Below are 25,477 nucleotides of genomic sequence, written 5' to 3' on the forward strand. Positions count from 1 at the left end.
TTGGTAATTTCTTTTATGCAAAATACATTGTCAAGCTCATTAATAGAACAAAGAAAAATAGATTATTCTCCCCTATGGAGGATTTCTCTCCTCTATCTCTCTCTCTTATATGACTATAGATGATATTACACCATTCCATAGCATAGGGAACCATTACCAATTCTATGTAAAATGCCTCTAGATGCATAGCCAAAATTGTTTCTTGAAGCTCCGTCTTTGTTAACAATTTTTATTTGCTTTGCTAGTGTGTATTGTGTGTAACTTTCTACTAAAGCGTGCGTGGGCAGGGATTGCAATGCAAAGCCACTGGCACAATCCCTAAGTCTTGTACAATCATTGAAAGACTGATGCTTCAGATGCAACAGAGCAACTGTAGTATGCTTTTCAACACCAAAACCATGTTTTGTCCTGCCCTAGAAATCTTACTAGTTGAGCCCTTTTGGGTTCTTCATCTGTTGATCCTACCAGCAATTTATCTTCAATTGTGCGTATTGGATGGTATGAATTTATAGTTTGCATCATTTCATTGGAAGCTTTGCCCCCTAGATGAATAGGAGTTGTAGAAATCTTTTTTTATTTTTTTAAAGACATAGGGTATCCCCACCCCAATTTTTAGGGCAGGACTATTCCCTACAGATGCGCGCAATCACCCTAGATGAATAGAAGTTGTAGAAATTTGACAAGCCTAATTCGATCTCACGTACAAAAGGAACCAAACAACTAATATAATGATAGCAGTGTTTTATGCTGTTTGAAAATGGTGCCTACATCCATGGGAGAGACGACAATATTTAAATATATGAAAAATAGATAAACAAAGATTACAATAGATTAATGAAGTAGAACTATTGGTGGCTCTTTGTATCTTCAAGGAAGAACTATTCCTAAATCTTATAGTCAAAGGTGATCCACACCAATTGATGTAGTAGAAGAATGTCCTATGGACCTTGGAGATTAGCAAAATGGCTGTCAGAATTCTATCTATACAAATTTAGTCCAACATTCTTCAACTACATTTCGACATCTGTTAAAGATACTGCAAATAGGAACCAAAGGAGAGAGCATGGAGCGCTCTTCGCGGAGCATTGAGAACACCCTCCCCTTGCAGTAGTTCGTGGTACACATCAGAGGAGTTGTTGTTCCTGTCCGCATCCTGCTCCATCTATCCAAGCAGCGAAAGTTTCATCCATTTTGTGCTGCTGTTTTGTTTCAGGCACTATTTTCCTGATGGCAGGTTCTTTGAGATTTAGTTTTTCTTAGGCATAGTGGTTGGGTTATAGAGTTGTTAGTACTTTTTAGTCACCTGCTTGGTATCTTCTTTGTTGAGACATCTCGTTCCATTTTGTTGTAGCCTAGGCATCTGGTTGTATTAAAAAAGATTACCAGGTTTTAGTCATGACCTTGACTTGAGTTGACATGGCTAGTCACCCTACTGAATAAAATGGTTGCAAGACATTCTAAAATATTGGATAAAACTTATTTTACTTGTAGTAAAATAGGACAATAAATTCAGATTCTCAATAAATTATTTTTTATTTTCAGTTTTGGAAACTTGGGGGCTGATAACTCCATGTTCTCCAAGCCTCAAACAAAGACACGGTCCGGAGCAACTGGCGAAGGTGTTGGGACCACTCTTCACAACCCTATCAATCAATATGAATCCCAATTGTTCCAATACTCAGGCATATGGGTGTGTGGCACTATGAGTGCGTGGAGCTGGCATTCACTTTGTAACTTCTAATAATTCTTCGATATTGGCTTTATATTCAAGGAAACATTATTGTACTAATAGAGAATCTGTATGAATATACTAAAAAAACGCATAATAGTGAGAGACTGCAAATTTTAGGAAATACAAAAATAATTTACTGACATTCATATTATTGTTAACCTACCACTAAATAACAGCGTAAGTAGTGAAACAATCTGATTATGTAGCCTGCAATGTAACACTAAAATATATTGACAATCCCGTATTCTTGTATGAGAGCAGAGCAATATATTAAATTTTGTCCATGATTACTTATATTATTAGGTTGCATTGGAAGTTCAAAAGGTTATAAATTTGCTAATAAAAACCTCTGCATATTGGCCCATACCTCCTACTGACAAGTAGAAAATCTAAACTAAAGAAATCTAGATGCCAAACATGTAATCAACAATCCGGAGAGTTGCAAAGTAAATGTTTGCATAACTTATTAAATGTTTGTCTCCTAATGATAGTACTTTCAGTACCCAATAGCTTAAGCATTGCTGCTTTAGGCACCTCTCAGCTGGTGTGTTCTGTTAGAGCATAAGTTTGGACTTGAAGAGGACCCTATTGGGTTTTACCATGAAAATTGCTTGATTTACTATTTGAAGTGGACTATTAGAGAATAATATAAGAGAAATGACAATATTTTGTTGTACCCTGAAAATTGCTTGATTTATGATTTGAAATGACAATATTTGGTCTCTACCTCCTCTTATAAGTTAGGCATTTCTCTTAACTCTATCCAAATCCTTGAGTTGTGAGATTACGTAAATTAAGCTACGCTCATCATTTATGATCCACGGCTCACTCAATTAGAGCCCTAACTACTTCAATGAAATTAGTTCCAAGGATGCTATTAATCGTTGCGCTGGAACAATTTGGTCGAGAGTTTGTCCAGTCATCTCAATGAGGAATTTAGCTATGCCACCCGCTGACCTTACACTATGAGTACTGTTGTAGCAAAGCCAACGGGAAGATCAGTCCCCGGACCCAATCTAGGCTATTAGCCAGGGTCAAGATGGATGAAGGGGTTGTCAGGGAGCTTTATAAGGAATTGTAGGATCCACAGCTGGGAATACTGAATCTTCAAGGCATATACTTTTAGCTGCTCAATTTCATTTTGAAGGATTTCTGTTCAATTTTTTCTATCTTTCCACTTTGGTTGGATTCCTCAAGATACAATCTGATGGCTTGGTAACACGTATTCCTTCTTTGGATGCAAAGTTATATTATGGAAGGATTTGCTGCTTCTCATCCTTTTGGAGTAATGGAAGAAGAGGTATACGAGAAGGTTCAAAGAATGTTGCAAGTTATGCCTCCCCCCCATCTCAAACAAGGAGATGAGGGGAGGCAGCGTGGAATAAAAAGGCAATCACAGATTAGTTCCTTAATAGACAAATCAAATGTTTTTGGTCGGGGTAGCGATAAAGAGGAGTTAATAACATTGATGTTGGTTTCGAACGAATCTGCATCATCATCGTCAAAGGATATATGTGTTATTCCGATAGTCGGAATTGGGGGCCTTGGAAAGACAACTCTTTCCCAGCTTATTTACAATGATAAAAGGGTGGAAGATCATTTTCAAATTCGAGGATGGGTTTGTGTCTCTGAAGATTTTGATATTTGTAGAATAACAAAAGCAATTTTTGAATCAATGACAAAGAAACGTTGTTGTCTTAACGAAATCGATCCACTTCAAGTTAGCCTCAAGGAAGTATTGAGTTGCAAGAGATTTCTACTCGTCTTAGACGATGTATGGAATGACTGTGACTGGCAGAGGCTACAGGCCCCATTCAGTTTTGGTGCAAAAGGAAGTAGAATCACTACAACAAATCTGGGCTTTCCCTACCGACTTTAGTTATGTCAGTAGGGAAAAATTCACCTTTTCCCTACCCATTTTATATCCGTATGAAAATACTTCATATCCCTACAGGTGTTAGTTTTATCTGTAGGGATATAGTGTCTACCTAAGGATTACTATGCAATTCGTAGGGATATCCTGAGCGATATGCCTACGGTACTCCTTTCCCTACAGGAATCAGTAGTTTTTCGTAGGGAAATACCGAGTTTTGCCTCCTTAAAAAATTTCCGTAGGTAGGGTTTCTTTTGCCGCAAGAGGCTTTGCTCGGGAACCATTTCATAGATTTCTGTTTGTTACTTTCTCCTTTTCGTTGTGATTTTGGAATTAATCATGTCTTTGCGTACTGAATAGTGTAGATGAATTACGTATTTGTTTCCTTTTCATTGCGATTTTGTTTCCTGAACAGCAAAATGGGTTTCTAGGGTTTCTTTTGCCGCTCTACTACTGATGTGTAGGCCCTAAATTTAAGGCCCAGGTGAATGATAATGGCGTTTTTGTTCTTTTTTTGCTCTTTTTATTGACCTTTTTGAATATTCTTTTGGTGCCCAGAACCCACATGCTCATTTGCTAATGGTTTGTTGAATCGATTTTATATTTTAATTTGGATGCTAGGACTGTTATTCAATCCTAGTTTCTGCCTTTTCTTTTCTTACGGTTTTTCTAAAGAAGAAAAGGTAGATAGATGAGAGGTTGGAAGGAATTTAGGCAGAAAAACACAAATTTGGGGTTGAAAATCCGAACCCTTGTTTTACACCGAGATTGACTTTTGCTGCAAGAGATGTTAGTATCGAAATCAGATCAGATTATCAAAAACTCTCCCCGTAAGAAAGCGACTTGGGGTTGCATGAGAAGGATTTTGGACTTAGAACCCTAGGGTTTTTACTTGGATTTTATTTTCCTCATCTTTAAAGTTTTATGGTTTCAGGTGTGTCATTGATTATTTCTGTACTTTCTCTTTTGTTTGTATTGCTGTAATCAATGCTTATGCTTTTCTTTCATGCTTTGTCTTTCTTTCTGAAATTTCTATTTTCATTGCTATGGTCAGCACTTGATGGCAAATACAAAGAGGCTTTTTGTAAAACCCATTGAACTCTATTTTTGCTACTCTTTTTGTCATTTTTTGTTGTTTTCAATGGTAACTAACTTTGAGCTGAGGAGATATCCTTTGGTGACCAAAAAACATAGTCATTATCCACATGCATTTCTTGCCATTGATACGGACCATTTTGAATATGACAGGTTTTATTCACTCTGTGATCTCATTTCAGACAATTGTATCATAACAACGGAGTTTTGCATTAAAATGTTAGAATTGTATCTTAGTTTTGCTTCCCTTTTCATGGAACACCCATGTCTTACTTAGGGATTAGCCCCACTATATACTGCTAAAATCTGTTATGGTATTCCTCTCTCTTTTCATGTGTGGCCTATGCATCCGATCAGGAAAGATCATCTTTGGACTTTGATTCTTATGACTTCAGAATTGTTATTCAGGTTCCGAGTTTGGTTGATGTGTATGTAAATGATTGCGCATAACACTCATCTAAAAGATGGAATTAACTGTCTTTCTCAGTATGCCGGCTTGCAGCTAATGATGAGCAATAGTAAGTTGGTCACATGGAACTTTAGATAACATAGAGCATGTATGTACTCCATAGCAGGGAGCTAATTGGGGTGTGTAGGGGGAGCTAATTCACATATATGATAAATTCCTTTTTGTCTAGGTGACAATACATATCCCTGTATGTGGATCACTTTAGAGTGATAACTAAATGATCAAAATTAATTAGGAGCGGTATCTACTAATGTAGCTAAAATTCTTTCTTTCTTGATCTTAATAAGCTATCAAAGCTGGGAAATAAGACCTGTCTAAGGCTTTTGATCTTTTAAGCACCTATCTGACCATGGTGGGTCCCTCTTGCTGGACTATGTGGACATATGGTAGGTCCGGCTAATACTCCAATTTGGAACTTGATGGGCACATGGGATCAAGTATACAAGGTAAGGCACGACCAACGTAACATAATGAGTGCTACATTCGGTTGATTCAGATTCTAGCTAGCAGGACAGACCATACATGGATGATCCTAACCATCCAAGTAGACTGTCATAAAACATACAGGTGATACCCTTATAATTCTGTTTTCCCTAGTAATGATGAACTTCAACTTCAGGTTAGCCCCTAATTTGTTAGATTGTTAGGGAGATGATTAGCATTTTTAATGCATGACTTCCCTAAGAACTTTATGAGTCTAAAACTTTATCCATCTTTCAGCCAATAATGAGAACTATACAGCCGTAGCATATAGCTCTTATTAATTTTCAGTTAACTGGTATTTTTTACATTGTTAAGGACATCAATTCTGCATCTCTGTTTGATATAGTTCACAATGCCTCTTAATGTTGTTTAGAATATTCGCAATGCCATGTCGCCCGCTGGTTTGTGGCATATGAATGATCCGTGTGAGCCGAATAATGTTTTCACAATTATTCTTCTCTTTCATTTTTCTTGACCCTCATAGTTCTTTCTACCAGAATATGTCAAGTTCATGAGGTTTAGGTTTGTGGTTAGTAAAAGCGGCACCGAAATGTCAGCCTTTTGAGAAAAAAATAAAAGGTTTCCTTGTTTCATTACATATATTTTGAGTAATCCTCATACTAGAAGGTGATATGAATTATGTTACTATTATAATGCTCGGATATATTGTTTAAGCTAAGAGCTCATCTGACAGACATCGGTTTCTATAACTGAATCTATTCACTCTGGTACTTCACATTCCTCCATTTATAGTTTATGATATAGTGTCTTGTAATATTATTTAGTTATATGTAGTTATTCTACTGCACTCTAGATGATTTTGTGCTTGCAATTACACTTTTTGAAAGCTATGTAACATGCTTGCTGTCATTTCCTATTTCTAACTGAATTGTTATTGTCTTAGACGCTATACAGACTGTATTGTGTCTCCATTGTTGTTGGGAATCCCCCGAGGTCTAATCATATCGACATGGGTCATGGGAGTGATTTAACGTGGATATAGCATGACGCTCCATGCACTAGCTGTGCCAAGGTACTCTCCAATTGGCAGTTCAAGATTCTTATCAAATTCCAGCACTCTCCAATTGGCAGTTCAAGATTCTTATCAAATTCCAGCACTCTCCAATTGGCAGTTCAAGATTCTTATCAAATTCCAATTTCTTCATTTAATTAAAGTTCAAGTGGTCAAACTCGTAAACATTATTTTTTTTGTCCATCTGGACACCATGGTGTCTAATTGTGTCAATGATGAACTAGCACTTAATAGGTGATATCACACTCTCTAAGATTTAATTCCACGATTGTTTTGTTGCAAGCATGATAATCTTTGATAGTGAGAAGAAGGATGGCCACATTTGAACCAATTTATCAGCCTTATCCCCTTTTATAGGTCCCTGTGTACACTCTGGATATGCATGGTCTGTCTTGCTTGTTTTGTTAGGCTTGTACAAGTATTGTTTACTTCGTCTCTCGCTTGTCTGAGTTGACAGGTAAAATGTAGACATGGTCTTCTTGCGATAATTGGTTTCAGAAAAAAAAAAAAAAAAAAACCATCACTCATACTCTAATGGAGACAATTTATGTAGGGACCACATTCTCTTTAAAGGCATACCAAAGGGAAAATAGTGACCCCGAGGGATTCTTTGAGCCTCAAATTTCAAAGAGATCAGAATCATGGATGTTGTCTCTTGTCAAGGCGACTATGCGAAGGAATATTCAGATAATAGCTCCTCCATGGATCATTAAATGAAAGTTAATTCATGTATTAGTTTGCAATCTTCATTTATAGGTGTGCTTATGGTCAGCAAGGTCAAGTTTTAGTCTCTTCTGCAATGACTGATGCGATTATTGGACTTAGCGGACCAGCACATAGCTTCCCTTCTTAGCTGGCAAGTCAATGTATCATCATCAATATGGGATACTTGGACATAGCTTAGTTTCAATGTATATTTTGATGTGATATATAAGAGAGATGAATTGAATGAGCCTATTTCTTGAATCTTGCATTACCTAAAACAAAATATATAATCTACCCAATGTGTCTCTTTTGTAAATATGGCCATTGATGTTTTTAATATTACTTGTGTTTCTTGTGGTCATATAAATGTGCAACGCATGCATTTTTTCTACTTTATGTTGTAGTTGTTTCCGTATCATTCATTTTGAAGATCATTCATTCTGAAAGCGTAATGTATGCTGTGTATTCTTGTATATATAATTTTTGCGTAGAATCGGCTAAGAACTTCATTCTTTTTAACTTTTTGTTTGGCAGGATATGTCACATACCGTTGCTCCTAAAGAGGTTCAGTGCCTGCTGAGCCATCCATCTCAAAGAGTTCAACATTCAACTGAAAATCACATGGAGTTCTGGAGTAATTGATGATGAGGATCGAGGAGATGATGAGGACATGATGAAGATGGTGTTATATAAATCATTAGATGATGAATGTTTAACAATGCTGTATTTTGTCAAGTTCAGTTGAGGGAACAATATCGAGACTTTTGTTATTAATGAATTTTTGTAATTTTAAAAATATTCAATGGCCATATTTAGGTTCCGAGTATTTTGATGAATTGACGTGGAGGTCCTTTCAATATTATGCTGAAAAGTACGGATCATGTTACAAGATGCATGACTTGATTCATGACCTTGCACAATCCATTTCTGGCAATGAATATGTTAGAATAGAGGACATTAACTCTTGCAATACCCGTGCAAATGTTGCATTCCTTAGTGATGTGGCCCCACGACGACTTCTCACAAATTTTTGAGACCTTTCATGAATCGAAGAGATTGCACACATTTTTTATATTGCTTTACAAACCACGACACTTATCTCCCAAGACCATCGGTTGTGGTAATCTCATGTCCCTGTCCAATGATTTGCTCAACCTCACATCCTTCAATCAATTGCATATTGCTGAGCGTCCACAGCTGGAGTCATTGGAGAGGCTACCTGCTACGCTTACATCTCTCGATATCTTCAGTTGCGATAATCTCAAATCCCTTGATGAGGCATCGCAAAACTTCACCGATAGAAATTAAAAAGTGTCCTCAAATAAAGTCATTGCCAGAGGGGATGCTCAACAAGCTCACACACCTTGTAGTTGATAATATCGAGATCTTGCCCAACAACCTCACCTCCATCCAATATTTGAATGGTAGGGTTGCTTTTGCCGCAAGAGGCTTTGCTCCGGAACCCTTTCATAGATTTCTATTTGTTACTTTCTCCTTTTCGTTGTGATTTTGGAATTAATCACGTCTTTGCGTCCTGAATAGTGTAGATTAATTACGTATTTGTTTACTTTTCGTTGCGATTTTGTTTCCTGAATAGCAAAATGGGTTTCTAGGGTTTCTTTTGCCGCTCTACTACTGATGTGTAGGCCCTAAATTTAAGGCCCACGTGAATGATAATGGCGTTTTTTTTTCTTTTTTTGTTCTTTTTACAAACCTTTTTGAATATTCTTTTGGTGCCCACAACCCACATGCTCATTTGCTAATGGTTTGTTGAATCAATTTTATATTTTAATTTGGATGCTAGGACTGTTATTCAACCCTAGTTTCTGCCTTTTCTTTAATTATGGTTTTTCTAAAGAAAAAAGGTAGATAGATGAGAGGTTGGAAGGAATTTAGGCAGAAAAACACAAATTTGGGGTTGAAAATCCGAACCCTTGTTATACACCGAGATTGACTTTGGCTACAAGAGATGTTAGTATGGAAATCAGATCAGATTATCGAAAACTCTCCCTGTAAGAAAGAGACTTGGGGTTACATAGGAAGGATTTTGGACTTAGAACCCCAGGGTTTTTACTTGGATTTTCTTTTCCTCATCTTTAAAGTTTTATGGTTTCGGGTGTGTCATTGACTTTTTCTGTACTTTCTCTTTTATTTGTATTGATGTAATCAATGCTTATGATTTTCTTTCGTGCTTTGTATTTCTTTCTGAAATTTCTATTTCCATTGCTATGGTCAGCACTTGATGGCAAATACAAAGAGGCTTGTAGACCCATTGAACTCTGTTTTTGCTACTCTTTTTGTCATTTTTTGGTGTTTTCAATGGTAACTAACTTTGAGCTGAGGAGACATCATTTGGTGACCAAAAAGCAGTCATTATCTACATGCATTTCTTGCCATTGATACGGACCATTTATAATATGATAGGTTTTATTCACTCTGCGATCTCATTTCAGACAATTGTATCATAACAATGGAGTTTTGCATCAAAATGTTAGAATTGTATCTTAGTTTTGCTTCCCTTTTCATGGAACACCCATGTCTTACTTAGGGATTAGCCCCACTATTTACTTCTAAAATCTGTTATGGTATTCCTCTCTCTTTTCATGTATGGCCTATGCATCCGATCAGGAAAGATCATCTTTGGACTTTGATTCTTATGACTTCAGAATTGTTATTCTGGTTCCGAGTTTTGTTGATGTGTATGTAAATGATTGTGCATAACACGCATCTAAAAGATGGAATTAACTGGGTCTTTCTCAGTATGCTGGCTTGCAGCTAATGATGAGCAATAGTAAGTTGGTCACATGGAACTTTAGATAACATAGAGCATGTATGTACTCCATAGCAGGGAGCTAATTGGGGTGTGTAGGGGGAGCTAATTCACATATATGATAAATTCATTGTTGTCTAGGTGACAATACATATCCCTGTATGTGGATCACTTTAGAGTGATAACTAAATGATCAAAATTAATTAGGAGAGTGAGCAACTAATGTAGCGAAAATTCTTTCTTTCTTGTTCTTAATAAGCTATCAAAGCTGGGAAATAAGACATGTCTAAGGCTTTTGATCTTTTAAGCACCTATCTGGCCATGGTGGGTCCCTCTTGCTGGACTATGTGGACATATGGTAGGTCCGACTAATACTCCAGTTTGGAACTTGATGGGCACATGGGATCAAGTATACAAGGTAAGGCATGACCAACATACCATAATGAGTGCTACATTCAGTTGATTCAGATTCTACCTAGCAGGACAGACCATACATGGATGATCCTAACCATCCAAATAGACTGTCATAAAACATACAGGTGATACCCTTATAATTCTGTTTTCCCTAGTAATGATGAACTTCAACTTGTGGTTAGCCCCTCATTTGTTGGATTGTTAGGGAGATGATTAGCATTTTTAATGCATGACTGCCCTGGTAACTTTATGACTGTAAATACTTTATCCATCTTTTAGATATTTTGCTCATAATAACTTCAAACTTGATTTTGAAATTTGAGTTTTCTGAAATTAGTTTTCCGTTTCAGACGAGGTATTTAATTTTGATCCACTTATCCTTTTGGTCACTGATGAGGTTTCATTTACAACTTAAATCTTTTTATCTTATTATATGTATGTGTCCTTTTGCAGGTTTTCAATGATTCTGTTCTCTGGAAGACCAATTTCCTAGCAAGAGTCTGGCAGATGGTTCCAAGAGGGTTCACGCCCTCCGTTTTCTTTCTCAACAGGTAAAACGTGAAAGCCTTTGGAACTGCATCAGGTTTTATCATGGTTTATTTGAGATTCTTCATGCTATTAGCCAATAATGAGAACTATACAGCCGTAGCATATAGTTCTTATTAATTTTCAGTTAACTGGTATTTTTTACATTGTTAAGGACATCAATTCTGCATCTCTGTTTGATATAGTTCACAATGCCTCTTAATGTTGTTTAGAACATTCGCAATGCCATGTCGCCCGCTGGTTTGTGGCATATGAATGATCCGTGTGAGCCGAATAATGTTTTCACAATTATTCTTCTCTTTCATTTTTCTTGACCCTCATAGTTCTTTCTACCGGAATATGTCAAGTTCATGAGGTTTAGGTTTGTGGTTAGTAAAAGTGGCACCGAAATGTCAGCCTTTTGAGAAAAAAATAAAAGGTTTCCTTGTTTCATTACATATTTATTTCTTGAGTAATCCTCATACTAGAAGGTGATATGAATTATGTTACTATTATAATGCTCGGATATATTGTTTAAGCTAAGTGCTCATCTGACAGACATCTGTTTCTATAACTGAATCTATTCACTCTGGTACTTCACATTCTTCCATTTATAGTTTATGATATAGTGTCTTCTAATATTATTTAGTTATATGTAGTTATTCTACTGCACTCTAGATGATTTTGTGCTTGCAATTACACTTTTTGAAAGCTATGTAACATGCTTGCTGTCATTTCCTATTTCTAACTGAATTGTTATTGTCTTAGACGCTATACAGACTGTATTGTGTCTCCATTGTTGTTGGGAATCCCCCGAGGCCTTATCATATCGACATGGGTCATGGGAGTGATTTAACGTGGATATAGCATGACGCTCCATGCACTAGCTGTGCCAAGGTACTCTCCAATTGGCAGTTCAAGATTCTTATCAAATTCCAGCACTCTCCAATTGGCAGTTCAAGATTCTTATCAAATTCCAGCACTCTCCAATTGGCAGTTCAAGATTCTTATCAAATTCCAGCACTCTCCAATTGGCAGTTCAAGATTCTTATCAAATTCCAATTTCTTCATTTAATTAAACTTCAAGTGGTCAAACTCGCAAACATTATTTTTTTTGTCCATCTGGACACCATGGTGTCTGATTGTGTCAATGATGAACTAGCACTTAATAGGTGATATCACACTCTCTAAGATTTAATTCCACGATTGCTTTGTTGCAAGCATGATAAGCTTTGATAGTGAGAAGAAGGATGGCCACATTTGAACCAATTTATCAGCCTTATCCTCTTTTATAGGTCCCTGTGTACACTCTGGATATGCATGGTCTGTCTTGCTTGTTTTGTTAGGCTTGTACAAGTATTGTTTACTTCGTCTCTCGCTTGTCTGAGTTGACAGGTAAAATGTAGACATGGTCTTCTTGCGATAATTGGTTTCAGAAAAAAAAAAAAAAAAAAACATCACTCATACTCTAATGGAGACAATTTATGTAGGGACCACATCCTCTTTAAAGGCATACCAAAGGGAAAATAGTGACTGCGAGGGATTCTTTGAGCCTCAAATTTCAAAGAGATCAGAATCATGGATGTTGTCTCTTGTCAAGGCGACTATGCGATGGAATATTCAGATAATAGCTCCTCCATGGATCATTAAATGAAAGTTAATTCATGTATTAGTTTGTAATATTCATTTATAGGTGTGCATATGGTCAGCAAGGTCAAGTTTTAGTCTCTTCTGCAATGACTGATGCGATTATTGGACTTAGTGGACAGCACATAGCTTCCCTTCTTAGCTGGCAAGTCAATGTATCATCATCAATATGGGATACTTGGACATAGCTTAGTTTCAATGTATATTTTGATGTATAAGGGAGATGAATTGAATGAGCCTATTTCTTGACTCTTGCATTACCTAAAACAAAATATATAATCTACCCAATGTGTCTCTTTTGTAAATATGGCCATTGATGTTTTTAATATTACTTGTGTTTCTTGCGGTCGTTTAAATGTGCAACGCATGCATTTTTTCTACTATATGTTGTAGTTGTTTCCGTATCATTCATTTTGAAGAGCATTCATTCTGAAAGCGTAATGTATGCTGTGTATTCTTGTATATATAATTTTTGCGGAGAATCGGCTAAGAACTTCGTTCTTTTTAACTTTTTGTTTGGCAGGATATGTCACATACCGTTGCTCCTAAAGAGTTCAGTGCCTGCACAGCCATCCATCTCAAAGAGTTCAACATTCAACTGAAAATCACATGGAGTTCTGGAGTAATTGATGATGAGGATCGAGGAGATGATGAGGACATGATGAAGATGGTGTTATATAAATCATTAGATGATGAATGTTTAACAATGCTGTATTTTGTCAAGTTCAGTTGAGGGAACAATATCGAGACTTTTGTTATTAATGAATTTTTGTAATTTTAAAAATATTCAATTAAAATAGTTTAGTTTTTATATATTTGTATATTCTGGGGGAAAATGGATGTTATAACTGTGGAAATTTTGATGTTATATATAATGTGTGTGAATGTACAGATCCACTAGGTCACAAAGAATTGATATTTAATGGATTAAAAAACTAGGAAAGGCTATCCCTACGGATTTATTGTTGAAATTCAGTAGGGAAAAGCACATTTTCCCTACGGCTTTTTTTTTTTTTTTTTTTTGGAAATTTTGTGGGGAAAAGCACAATTTTCCCTACGAATGTTTTTGAAATTCCGTACGGAAATATGATCTATGCCTACGGAAAAAGCCATATGGAAAAGTACAATTTACCTACAGTATTTATTAACTTCCGCAGGGAAAAGGCTTTCCCTACCCTCACCTAGCCTACGGAAGTTGTGTGCTAAAATCCGTAGGGAAAAACCATTGCCTACGGATTTTGGTACTTTTCCCAACGGATTTGTCCAGAAGTTTCATGTATCATAGGCACAATGCATGTCTATAATTTGGATGGCTTAGCGGAGGATGATAGCTGGTCCTTATTTACACAATGAGCATTCACAGTGGGAAGCTCAGATGTACCTCCAACCTTAATAGCAATTGGTAAAGCCATTGCAAAAAAGCGCAAAGGCTTGCCTTTGGCAATGGAAGCTCTGGGAGGTCTCTTACGCACAAACACTAATGAGAACAGGTGGAAGAATATACTTAAAAGTGACATGTGGGAAATATCAGAGATGGAAAAGAATATTATTCCAATTCTAAAAGTTGGATATGATAACTTACCTGCATGTCTGAAACAATGCTCTGTGTACTGTTCTTTATATCCAAAGGATTATAAGTTTGAGAAGGACACTCTAATCCAGCTATGGATTGCAGAAGGATTTATCCAACCTGAAGGAAAGAAGTGATTGTAAGATTTAGGTTCCGAGTATTTTGATGAATTGACTTCTCACAAAATTTTGTGACCTTTCATGAATCGAAGAGATTGCACACATTTTTTATATTGCTTTACAAACCACGACACTTATCTCCCAAGACCATCAGTTGTGGTAATCTCATGTCCCTGTCCAATGAGCCAGTTAAATTAAATTCAAATGAATTATCTTTTGGAATTTTAATGAAGTTAGGTGATCCCCAGCAGAGTCGCCAGACTGTGGTACCCTGATCCCGCGAGAGGGGTGTGGGGCTCGAGCCGCCGCTCTCTCTCTCTTGGTCTCTCGTATCCACGCGATTGGCGTGTGCATTTTATTATTGATTTGAATTAATCTTTCCTGTGAACTTGGGATCACTAAGGCAATCCGAATTCCACACGAAAGAGACTGACAGAGTCGCCACCTAGATGTGGGATCTAGGACCCGTAATTAACCAGAAATCTAGACTCGCTACCTGGTTACGAGAATGGAAGGTATGGGGAGTTATCCACCACATGCACCATTCTTGCCCGATAATCGGTCTTCGATTCCAAAAGCTAACTCTTTTAAATTTATTTTAAATGGCTCATTCAACTCTATGTTAATGTGCGAACTAAGTGACATGCATCCTATGATCTAATTTCAATGTGAATCCTAAATGTGTATCTTGATTTATTAATTTGTCTGGATTCAATCTAAGTGAAAGTTCTCCTAAAATTCTAATTTCATGGAAAGTCCTAAGTGATTTGATTAAGCATTTACAAGAAAATTAATATACAAAACACCACAATTTGTTTGTGGTGCCGACTCGCGGGTGGTATGCCGTCAGACATCCAAGCTGCCTACGTACCCAAGCCTCGCTGGGATCAGAGTCGACGTAGTTCGGTGCACTTAAGCTAAGCTACATATGCCTAACTCAACTAGGACACCGATCTAGACGGGATTGACTGTTTCAACAGTTTTAAGAAAAGTTATTTAATTCAAGTTGAGGATTTTATTATCTTAGGATTTCATCTAAGATGCTATATGATTCTTATCTAAATGCAAGTTGTCCCTTAGACTAATGCAGGTTAGCCTACATCTTAGTTTACTAGGCTTGTCCTAGGGAAAGATTGGGTGACTAGTGTAACTAGACCTATGGCACGATTGCTATACATAGCAAACGTCCGTGATGAGGCTGGACTCCTAACTCTAGGACTCCCTAAAACCTAGGACACAACACCAGTGTTCCTAAATTGGGCTCTAATGGTTCTTACGACGGAAACCATAATCCAACGGTTCCGAAAGACACAAGACAAATCGATTTAAATTCTCGAGGTTAATGAATTTCAGATTTCAAGGATTTTCAGTTTATGGGCATTCAAGGATTACCAATGGTTCTAGGGTTCACCAGTTTCGGCCCAGGATAGCATCCAAGGAAGGGAATCGTGCGCTCTTTCCTTGCGCAATTTAATACTTAGGTTATAGCATCTTATTGCCTGGCATATCTCAAGATTTCCGTGGACAGTGAACCTCGGAGCCAACAACGTGCTATAGCTTAAGTATTCAAATTATCAAAGATCGGTTGCAATTGGGATACGATTATGGATGCATTGGCCATTTTTCCAGGGAAATCTAAAGATCCTAAGATTTCTATTTCAATGGATTAAGGATTTAATATATGACAGAGATTTAAGGTTCTTTAGAGATTTTCAGGTGATTTTCAATTAATTTCGAATTTTCAATGGATTTTATCAATTTTAAGCATATGAGTGATTTTACAAGTGAAATTGTTGCAAACGAATTCAAAATGAGTTGAAACTTATACAGCAGCAAGATATGATGAGATGTAGCTTGCTGGTAGATTTTTACAGATTTTTACATTAAGCTCATATTTAATTTTGATTTAACAATTAATTGACCAGATTGCAAAAATAACACAGAAACTACTAGAAATAGAAATCTAAATTCCATGAAATTTCTACATTAGTAAGATATAAGTGAAAGTAGCATGCTGTGAGATTTTCATGAATTTAGAAAACTATTTACTATCAGTTTCGGATTTTTCAATTGTTAGACCAGATTATGAATTAACACTACATCCCATGTAAAACAAGATCCAAAGTAATTGAAACTTTTATAGAAGCAAGAAATATGAAATATAAGGCTACTGTAAAAAGTTTAAGAATTTTCTTTGTGATCTGATGTCAGTAAAAATTCCCCCAAAATCTGCTGATTTTCAAAGAAAGCATAAAATTATATACCAAACAAAATCCAAACATTCTCACAAATTCATGGTAGAATGTATCATTATCATATTATTTTCCCACGAAATTTCATTATTTTTGGAATTTGTTTAGTATATCGTTTAGTTTTCTTTGTTAAAAATCATGCAAAAATCCGAAAATATACCAAATAATTCTAAAAAAATTCCGACAACGGTGTACCTACCTGTGATCGAAATCCTCGCCGAATCCGAGAGCCGAAAAACTCGAAAATCCCGCCTCCGTGCGATCGCTTCCGCTTTCTTTCTCTTTTTCCTTCTTTTTTTGTTTCTTTTTCTTCTTTTCTTGTTTCTTTTTCTTCTTTTTTTTTCTTTTCAACCCCACATAGCAACTTTGTTAGAACACATGATAGAAGAGAAATGAGTTGTGTCCCTTTACTCCCCCTCATTGAACCATTTATAGCAAAGGAATGGGAGGGTGGTGGCCACCATTGTGGACTTATTCCATGGTAGGTGGCCACCATTGTGGACATATTCCATGGTAGGTGGCCACCATTGTGGACATTGAATTTTGACATGTGTGTGGCCCCATGCATGTTTTTTAAAGTCCTTTTGAGTAGGTAAAAGATAACCCAAGTGGGTCCCATATGTGACCAAATTCCCAATTGTGCATAAAATCATATGCCCCACTCCAAAGTATGATCGGAACCGTTCATTTGATGGGCGACATTGTGATTTAATTTGTGCTCCGCTAATCAATCCTATGGGCTGATCCAAGCCATCCAATAGATCAAAATGTGAATATGTTACCCTATTTTTAAATCACTCCCATTTGATGATCCGAACTGTCCATTTGATGGGCGACAATTGATGATCTTGACCGTTCAAATAGTGGGCTGCGATGTGATTTAATTTGTGCTCCACTAATCAATCCTATGGGCTGATCCAAACCATCCAATAGATCAAAATGTGAATATGTTACCCCATTTTTAAATCACTCCCATTTGATGATCCGAACCGTCCATTTGATGGGCGACAATTGATGATCTTGACCGTTCAAATGGTGGGTCGCAATGTAAATTGGTTGTGCCCCCTTAAATCATTCCTCTATGACGATCCAGACCATCCAATTGATGGGTTCCCTACCTAAGTAGGTTGTGTCCTCCTAAATCATTTCAATGGGCTGACCCGAGTAACTCAACCTGATGATAATTTCAAAATTGGTTGTTAAAACGACTTCTCTGAGATCTTGACCGTTCTCTTGATGATCATCTTTAGGTGTTGGATCGAAGAAGGTTTAACACTTATTTTCATTGAAACAATATGCGGGCCCCTTGATTGATCCAAATTTAAACAAATATCCGATACGGGCCCACCGACGGTCCAAGCTCCAATAAATGTCCAATGCGGGCCCACCGAATGGGTCTGAATTCTCCCCTAGCTTGGATTCTCCTGAATAACCATCCTCAACACTAGCGAAAAGAAAAATGCGGAACATTGCAGAATAGATCGGAAAGATTGAGAAAGCATAAGGGACGAACACGGGAATGGAAAACACTAGAATTCGACAACATCACACTAACTTCTTTGTTGATTAAAACGAATCAAAATGGGGTGTCTACAGATGCCCCTCTTTGGTAGAGATGATGTAGTTATTGAATACCAAAGCAAAAAATGACAAAACCATTTTGCGTAGCTTTAATCGACAAAGGACTCTCTAAACACAACGTACCTTAACATAATGCAAGACCCTAGATGAAATCCTGGAATTTGGAATGCACAAAATCCCGCTGCGGTGCCGCTCACAAACGGGCAACGAGAGAAGATGAGACCATTCACAAATGGACTCAGAAAATGAGATACCGTTCAGAAACGGGCTCAAACAGGATAGGAGGCCATTCACAAATGGATTCGGACAATGAGGTATCGTTCACAAACGGTCTCAAGGAGGATAAGAGACCATTCACAAATGGACTCGAGAAATGAGGCACCGTTCACAAACGGGCTCAAGGAGGACATGAGACCATTCCCAAATGGACTCAGAAAACGAGACACCGTTCACAAACGGGTTCAAGGAGAAGACGAGACCATTCACAAATGAACTCGAGAAATGAGGCGTCGTTTACAAACGGGCTCAAGGAGAACACGAGACCATTCACAAATGAACTCAGAAAATGAGGCACCGTTCACAAACGGGCTCAAGGAGAAGATGAGACCATTCACAAATGGACTCAGAGAATGAGACACCTGTTCACAAACGGGTTCGAAGAGAAGACGAGACCATTCACAAATGGACTCGAGAAATGAGGCACCATTCACAAACGGGCTCAAGGAGGACATGAGACCATTCACAAATGGACTCAGAAAATGAGATACCGTTCACAAACGGGTTGGAAGAGAAGACGAGACCATTCACAAATGGACTCGAGAAATGAGGCACCGTTCACAAACGGGCTCGAAGAATTTAGGGATTTTTTTATGAACTTGAATTTGACGTAGGAATGGATTTTTATTTTTATTTTTTAATTAAGGATTTGGATTTGATAAATTTTTTTATTTTTGGAAAATGAGGTACCGTCCGCAAACGGGCTCAAGGAGAAGATGAGACCATTCACAAATGGCCTCGAGAAAAGAGGCACCGTTCACAAACGGGCTCAAAGAGGACATGAGACCATTCACAAATGGACTCAGAGAATGAGAAACCTGTTCACAAACGGGTTCAAGGAGAAGACGAGACCATCCCCAAATGGCCTCGAGAAAAGAGGCACCGTTCACAAACGGGCTCAAAGAGGGCATGAGATTTTTCATGAACTTGAATTTGACGTAAGATTGGATTTGTTTGAATCGGGGATTGGTTTTGATGAATTTTTTATTTTTGGGAAATGAGGTACCGTCCGCAAACGGGCTCAAGGAGAAGACGAGACCATTCACAAACGGCCTCGAGAAATGAGGCACCTTTCACAGAAGGGCTCAAAGAGGACATGAGATTTTTCATGAACTTGAATTTGACGTAAGATTGGATTTGTTTGAATCGGGGATTGGATTTGATGAATTTTTATTTTTGGGAAATGAGGTACCGTCCGCAAACGGGCTCAAGGAGAAGACGAGACCATTCACAAATGGGCTCGAGAAATGAGGCACCGTTCACAAACGGGCTCGACGACACAAGATAGCTTTGATTGATGAATTCAACAATGAAAAATTTAGAGATTTTTATGAATTTGAATTTGACGTAGGATTGGATTTTTTGAATTGGGGATTGGATTTGATGAATTTTTGATTTTTTGAGAAATGAAATCGGGGATATTATGGATCGTGCCCGACAAAGATGTTGGAAACTAGGACTTTGACGAATGATGAAACGGCAAACCTTTGGAACGAAGAACCATTACTAGCAAGAATGGATTAGGAACATTTTTATGAAACTTCAACAAGATTTTTCTCAAAGAGACTGCTGGTCTTGTCTTCTGGGGATTTTGATAACTGAAACCTTGAACAAGACATTTGAGATTGGTAATTTAGAACAACGACTCTCTTGGATATTAACATGGAAAAGCGGGATCTGCTTCTTGACAGGTGTTTAGATAAACATTTCTTGACCAGGATAACTAACCGGAAGGGAATTATGAATTTGAATGGTTCATCTTTCTGAGAAATTGGCTCAACCACCATTGCATCTGAGGTTCTTCCAAGCTTAAGGTGCCTTCCTGGGGTATGATCTTTTTACGGAAGCTGGGCTTTCTGATGTTTCTACTTCTGAATTTTTCTGAGCTGATCTTCTTTGAAATGAAGTTGTTTGACTAAATTCTCGAGCTCTTTCAGGTATAATTGCAGGGAGCTGCCTAGGCCTGGCCTCCTTCACCAAGACAGTTACATCATTTGGACATAGGAACGACAATTGACTCTTTCTAAAGAGAAAACTTAGATGAAAGGCACTACTCAAAGGATTGAGCAGCCCTGAAGGAGTGAACTTAGAATAATAAAGATTGACTGACTATACTGACAAACATAGTGATGCTTCTGACTTAGTTAATGTTTTGTTTGGTAAGTCTATCCTTTCAAGAAATAGTTTTTCAATTGGTAAACACCGGACTTCTTCCTCGAAACAGTAATGCCTCAAGAATTTAATTACGACCCCTAAGATTGCTTAGCTTCAATGCCCCCAGTTTTGAGGATATCACTTGAATTTGCTTGAACTTCAGTTGATCTTCAGTCTTGATACCGGCTGTTGCCTTCTTATACTGATTCTCTTACCGTGACCAAGTCACCTCTTCAGGGTTTTTAACTTGGCGGACCGCGCTAGCCTTAACTTTTGCCTGAACCACCTTTCTAGGTTTTCGATCCAGCAGGCTATCCCCTTAGCTTTTGCCTAAGCCGCCCTTTCGGGTTTTCAACTTAGCAGGGGAATGATCTTAAATTTTGCCTAGACCGCCCTTTCAGGTTCTCAGTCTAGCAGATCTTCAAACTCCGTTATTTTTCTTATTCATCATCATTTCATTTTTTTATTGTATCTCAGGACCTAGCTCATTAGTTCTGAACACCAGAAGGACTTTTATAGGTAGGATAGGGCTTTTCAAAGAATGGCTTAAGGCTCAACAAAGATTTCGACCGAACCTGTGAACAGGTCGCCTACATATCCCAAGGTAGGAATCAGGTCGTGTGTAGTTCAGGGCGAATGCCCCTAGTTTGAAGATAAATTGTTTGATTTTTTTTTTCCTTTTTTCTTTTCTTTCTGGAACAATTAACTTCTCTTCTTTTGGAACTTGTCCCTCTCTTTTTTTTTTGAAAGGATTGAATTTCTTTTCCTTTTTGAATCGACCGAACTCGGTTCAACCGAGTTGCCTACGTACCCCAGTATAGGGATCAGGTCTCGCGTAGTTCGGGGAAATGCCCCTGGTTTGATGGGTTTTCAAGAAAATTTTACTCAGGCTCGAAGGGTTTGCAATCGGTATTCTTTTGACGTTGGGTTCTGATTTTGGGATTTATTCGGCCAAAGGAGGCCTTCTGATGTTCAAATTGGGAATCGATCTAGGTTACTAGAGTCCCTCTGGTACTGATTATTTTTTTTTTTCTCTTTTGTTTTTTTTTTCGCGGAGTTTGACGGCATTTCCAGGTAAGAGATAATGGATCTTCTTCTTTCAAGATTCTAATACGTGCTTTTGACTTTCATAGAGCGAAACTTGTTCTTTGACATCCTCCATCTATGGATTCGTACTCTCGATATCTGATGATCACTTTTCATTGTTTGCTTTTGAACTTTTCATCTTGAATTTGTTGGCTTTATGAATTTGAGAACCAAGGTCATTGATTGGAAATATGAAAGTTGTTTCCACTCTATGCCCCTTGTATAGCATATATCTTCTCACTTTCTTCATATTCTTTGAGCTTTCCATCTATGTCTTGCCCCTGGTATCGGTTGTAGCTTTTCTAGACAATCTTCTTATTCTTGAAATAATTTTATCAATTCTTCACACTCTTTAGAGGGTAATGTATTTTCAATCGGCATTTACTGGATCAAGGTTTTAGTGCCAGTGTTTACCACTTCAATTTCATCTTTGAAAGGCTGAGATTGGCGCTCCTCCTCTTGTTCAAGTAATTGCTGTGACTCAAGTGGAGTTTCGTCAATTTTGTCCTCATTTGAGGAGGGAGTCTTACTTTAAGATCAGAAGCATACTTAAGAAACAGACACAAGTGAACTATTGAAACTTGGAATTTTATTTAAAGGAAAGGCTGTTACATCTGACGACCTATCCTGAACATGCTCAGGATTCACAACTCTGAATAAAGAGAAAAGCAAACGATAACTTGCCTGGACTAGGCATTAACCTTGAACTGTAAAACCGGACTCAACAATTGCACTGACCATGATGACTGACTCAACATAAAATAGTAAACGACTAAAACTTTAACTGCCGCAACTGTCTAGCTCCGGAGGCTCGGCGAAAGCTGGCTCATAAGTGGTACTTTCAACTTCTGATTCTTTTCATGGCAACCGGGCCTGTGCTTCTTTGAACCCTCAGTTATCTAAGCATTGCGATCGGCTGGCGGCAGTACTGCATGATTCGGGTAGGCTAATTTTTTTTCATCAATCAACTTTTGGATCCTGAATTTTAAGGCAATGCAATTATCAGTAAGGTGGCCAGGGCCTCTATGGTATTCACAATACTGGTCCATTCTCCAATTTGCTGGTAAAGGATTAGGAGGAGCCCTAATGCCGGGTAGGGTAATGTGACCTGAAGCTAACCCTTGTTGCAAAATGACTGATGGTGGAAATGGGAGAGGGGTAAATTCCTTCTTGAGCGCTTGCTTAGGTGTTGCCGTTAACTGATTGTATTTGAATACCATAGGGTTTTGTAACTCCTTGATTTTTTTCGAAGTAAAATTGCCTCTGTTATAAACCCCATGTATTGTGGCCACTTTGATTTCCTGACCTATGGAGACCGGGCTCATCACTGTACATTGCTGGTCGTGATTATCGTGAGACTTTCTCTTCATTTGCTCAAACCACGGTTTGTGGTCATCAGGAAAGGATGAAGCTTCGCCGCTTGACAAAAGATTTTGAGGGTCGAGGAGCCCCATGTCTATAAGGTCTTGAATATCATATTTCAAGCTGAGGCATTTATCAGTTGCATGACCATGACGTAAATGATAATCACAAAATTCTTTCATTTGGAAGGTCCCAGGACTGGGAAGAGGATTAGGAACAGGCTCTGATTCCAATAGTGTTATCATTCTTTCCTTGAGCAACCATTTCAAAGCATCAGGTCGCGAGATCGGCAAGTCAGTGAATTCTCTTTTAGTAGTCTCAGATGGTGGCTCTTGGTTATATTCAAGAATTAAGGGCCCAATAAAATCCTGCTGGTGCTGAGAGATAGAGTTTCTGGTAACAACACCTTGGACTTTGGTATTTTTGTCAGCGAAATGCTTCGAACTTTGGGACTGACAATACCAGGTTTGCATTTGTTGCTTCATCTGATGAACTTCTTCTGTTAGCGCAGCCATTTGTCTAGAGAGATTCACAATTAGTTCTTCCAAACCCATAACCATGGAGAGGCTCGGATTTTTGCCCTTAGAGACAACAGTGGTTGGACCAAATTTCTCAGTAAGTTGAGCTTTGATGAATTGATTTTCTTCCTTCAATTCCTTCATCAGTTGGACGAGCTGGGCCAGGGTTTCTGTGACATGAAAGAGCTGAAAATTTTCCATAGAATCGGCCATCGGTAGGAAAAAGTGGATAGAGAGACTTCCAAAGAAAATGGGGAAATAGCTTCTTCACTGGCCACGAATAGATTCAAACCCAAGAAGCTTTCCTGGATTTTCAGCAGTGAGCAATCCTGACATAGGAACAATAAACACGAGATGCGAGCTTGAAATTCAGGGAATTTCTCCTTTCTATGATTGACATGATAATTATGATACGACTAGATAAGGAACGAGAGGTAAAATGATGGTTCCTCAAAACAAATACACACAGCAATGATGACATGACAGCACGCGGGGAATGCCCCTCGTTCAAGGATTATGAGAGTAAACTCTGAAGGATTCAGCAGAAATATTCTTGAAAAAGGTATCCCCTAGAGGAGGAAGAGACCAAGGGTACAGGCAAGATTGGATCATCAAGATTGCATGATCAAATGATTGAGACACAATTTCCGCCAATGAAGACACAATCGAATCCCACAAGAGACGAATGATAGACACATGATCAAAATGTGAGATTGCATAGGATTACTTTCAACGGGTAGATTAAGAATAACTAATCCTATGAGATCTTTAGAAATGATGGGATTTATATCCTAACCCCAAAGGAAAAGTTTTTAGTCTTCGCACATTTTAACAGTGTTACCTGAAGGCATCAACCCTAATCCTAATCTAGCGGAGTGGAGAGAGGATCTCGACTCATGACTTTGTTTGTGTACCTAGGACCGATCGTAGCCATTGGAAGATGGACTACGGCCTAATCTAGACACAAATGGGTAAGATATCCTAAACTAGGCTCACACATGTGGTGCACATGTGTTCGTATACTGCATGCATGTGTGGGTTAATCTAGGGGTAAGGCCAAGAGTCCCCTTAGCGCGAATCCATGTTCGATATACTGTACCAGTGTCCGGCGTATCAGTACGTGAACAAGAGATCCGTTTACGCACCATAAAGGTACTAGGCTAAGGGTGGAATGCTTCTCTAGCACAGAGGCACCAGGTGATGAAATCCCAGTCAACCATGCTAGATAACACTCCGGGTTCCTAAAATAGGACGTGTGTGCACGTGAGATGCAAGGGTTTAGATGCAAGTGATGTAAGTGTGTGCAATAAGTTCGCGCGATCTATGATGCCTTCAGGTTTTGTTAGATTAAGTTTGAGTAAAATGTGATGAGAAAATAAAACAAGACAAACTAATCTGACAAGTATACAAGAGATAGAGTTCTTATGAGCCAGTTAAATTAAATTCAAATGAATTATCTTTTGGAATTTTAATGAAGTTAGGTGATCCCCAGCAGAGTCGCCAGACTGTGGTACCCTGATCCCGCGAGAGGGGTGTGGGGCTCGAGCCGCCGCTCTCTCTCTCTTGGTCTCTCGTATCCACGCGATTGGCGTGTGCATTTTATTATTGATTTGAATTAATCTTTCCTGTGAACTTGGGATCACTAAGGCAATCCGAATTCCACACGAAAGAGACTGACAGAGTCGCCACCTAGATGTGGGATCTAGGACCCGTAATTAACCAGAAATCTAGACTCGCTACCTGGTTACGAGAATGGAAGGTATGGGGAGTTATCCACCACATGCACCATTCTTGCCCGATAATCGGTCTTCGA

General features: G+C 38.2%; 1 long non-coding RNA gene across 1 annotated transcript; it reads left to right on the forward strand.

Annotated features, from left to right (window-relative positions):
* Positions 1 to 11,111: 11,111 nt before the first annotated feature.
* LOC143852010 (uncharacterized) lies at positions 11,112 to 13,559 on the forward strand. Its single transcript, XR_013236597.1, has 3 exons — positions 11,112 to 11,125; positions 11,868 to 11,996; positions 13,270 to 13,559. It is a non-coding gene; the product is annotated as an uncharacterized LOC143852010 (long non-coding RNA).
* Positions 13,560 to 25,477: the final 11,918 nt, after the last annotated feature.

This window comes from Tasmannia lanceolata, unplaced genomic scaffold, assembly GCF_043159265.1.
Source record: "Tasmannia lanceolata isolate RefF3 unplaced genomic scaffold, GAP_Taslan_0.1 ptg000018l, whole genome shotgun sequence".
Taxonomy (NCBI): domain Eukaryota; kingdom Viridiplantae; phylum Streptophyta; class Magnoliopsida; order Canellales; family Winteraceae; genus Tasmannia; species Tasmannia lanceolata.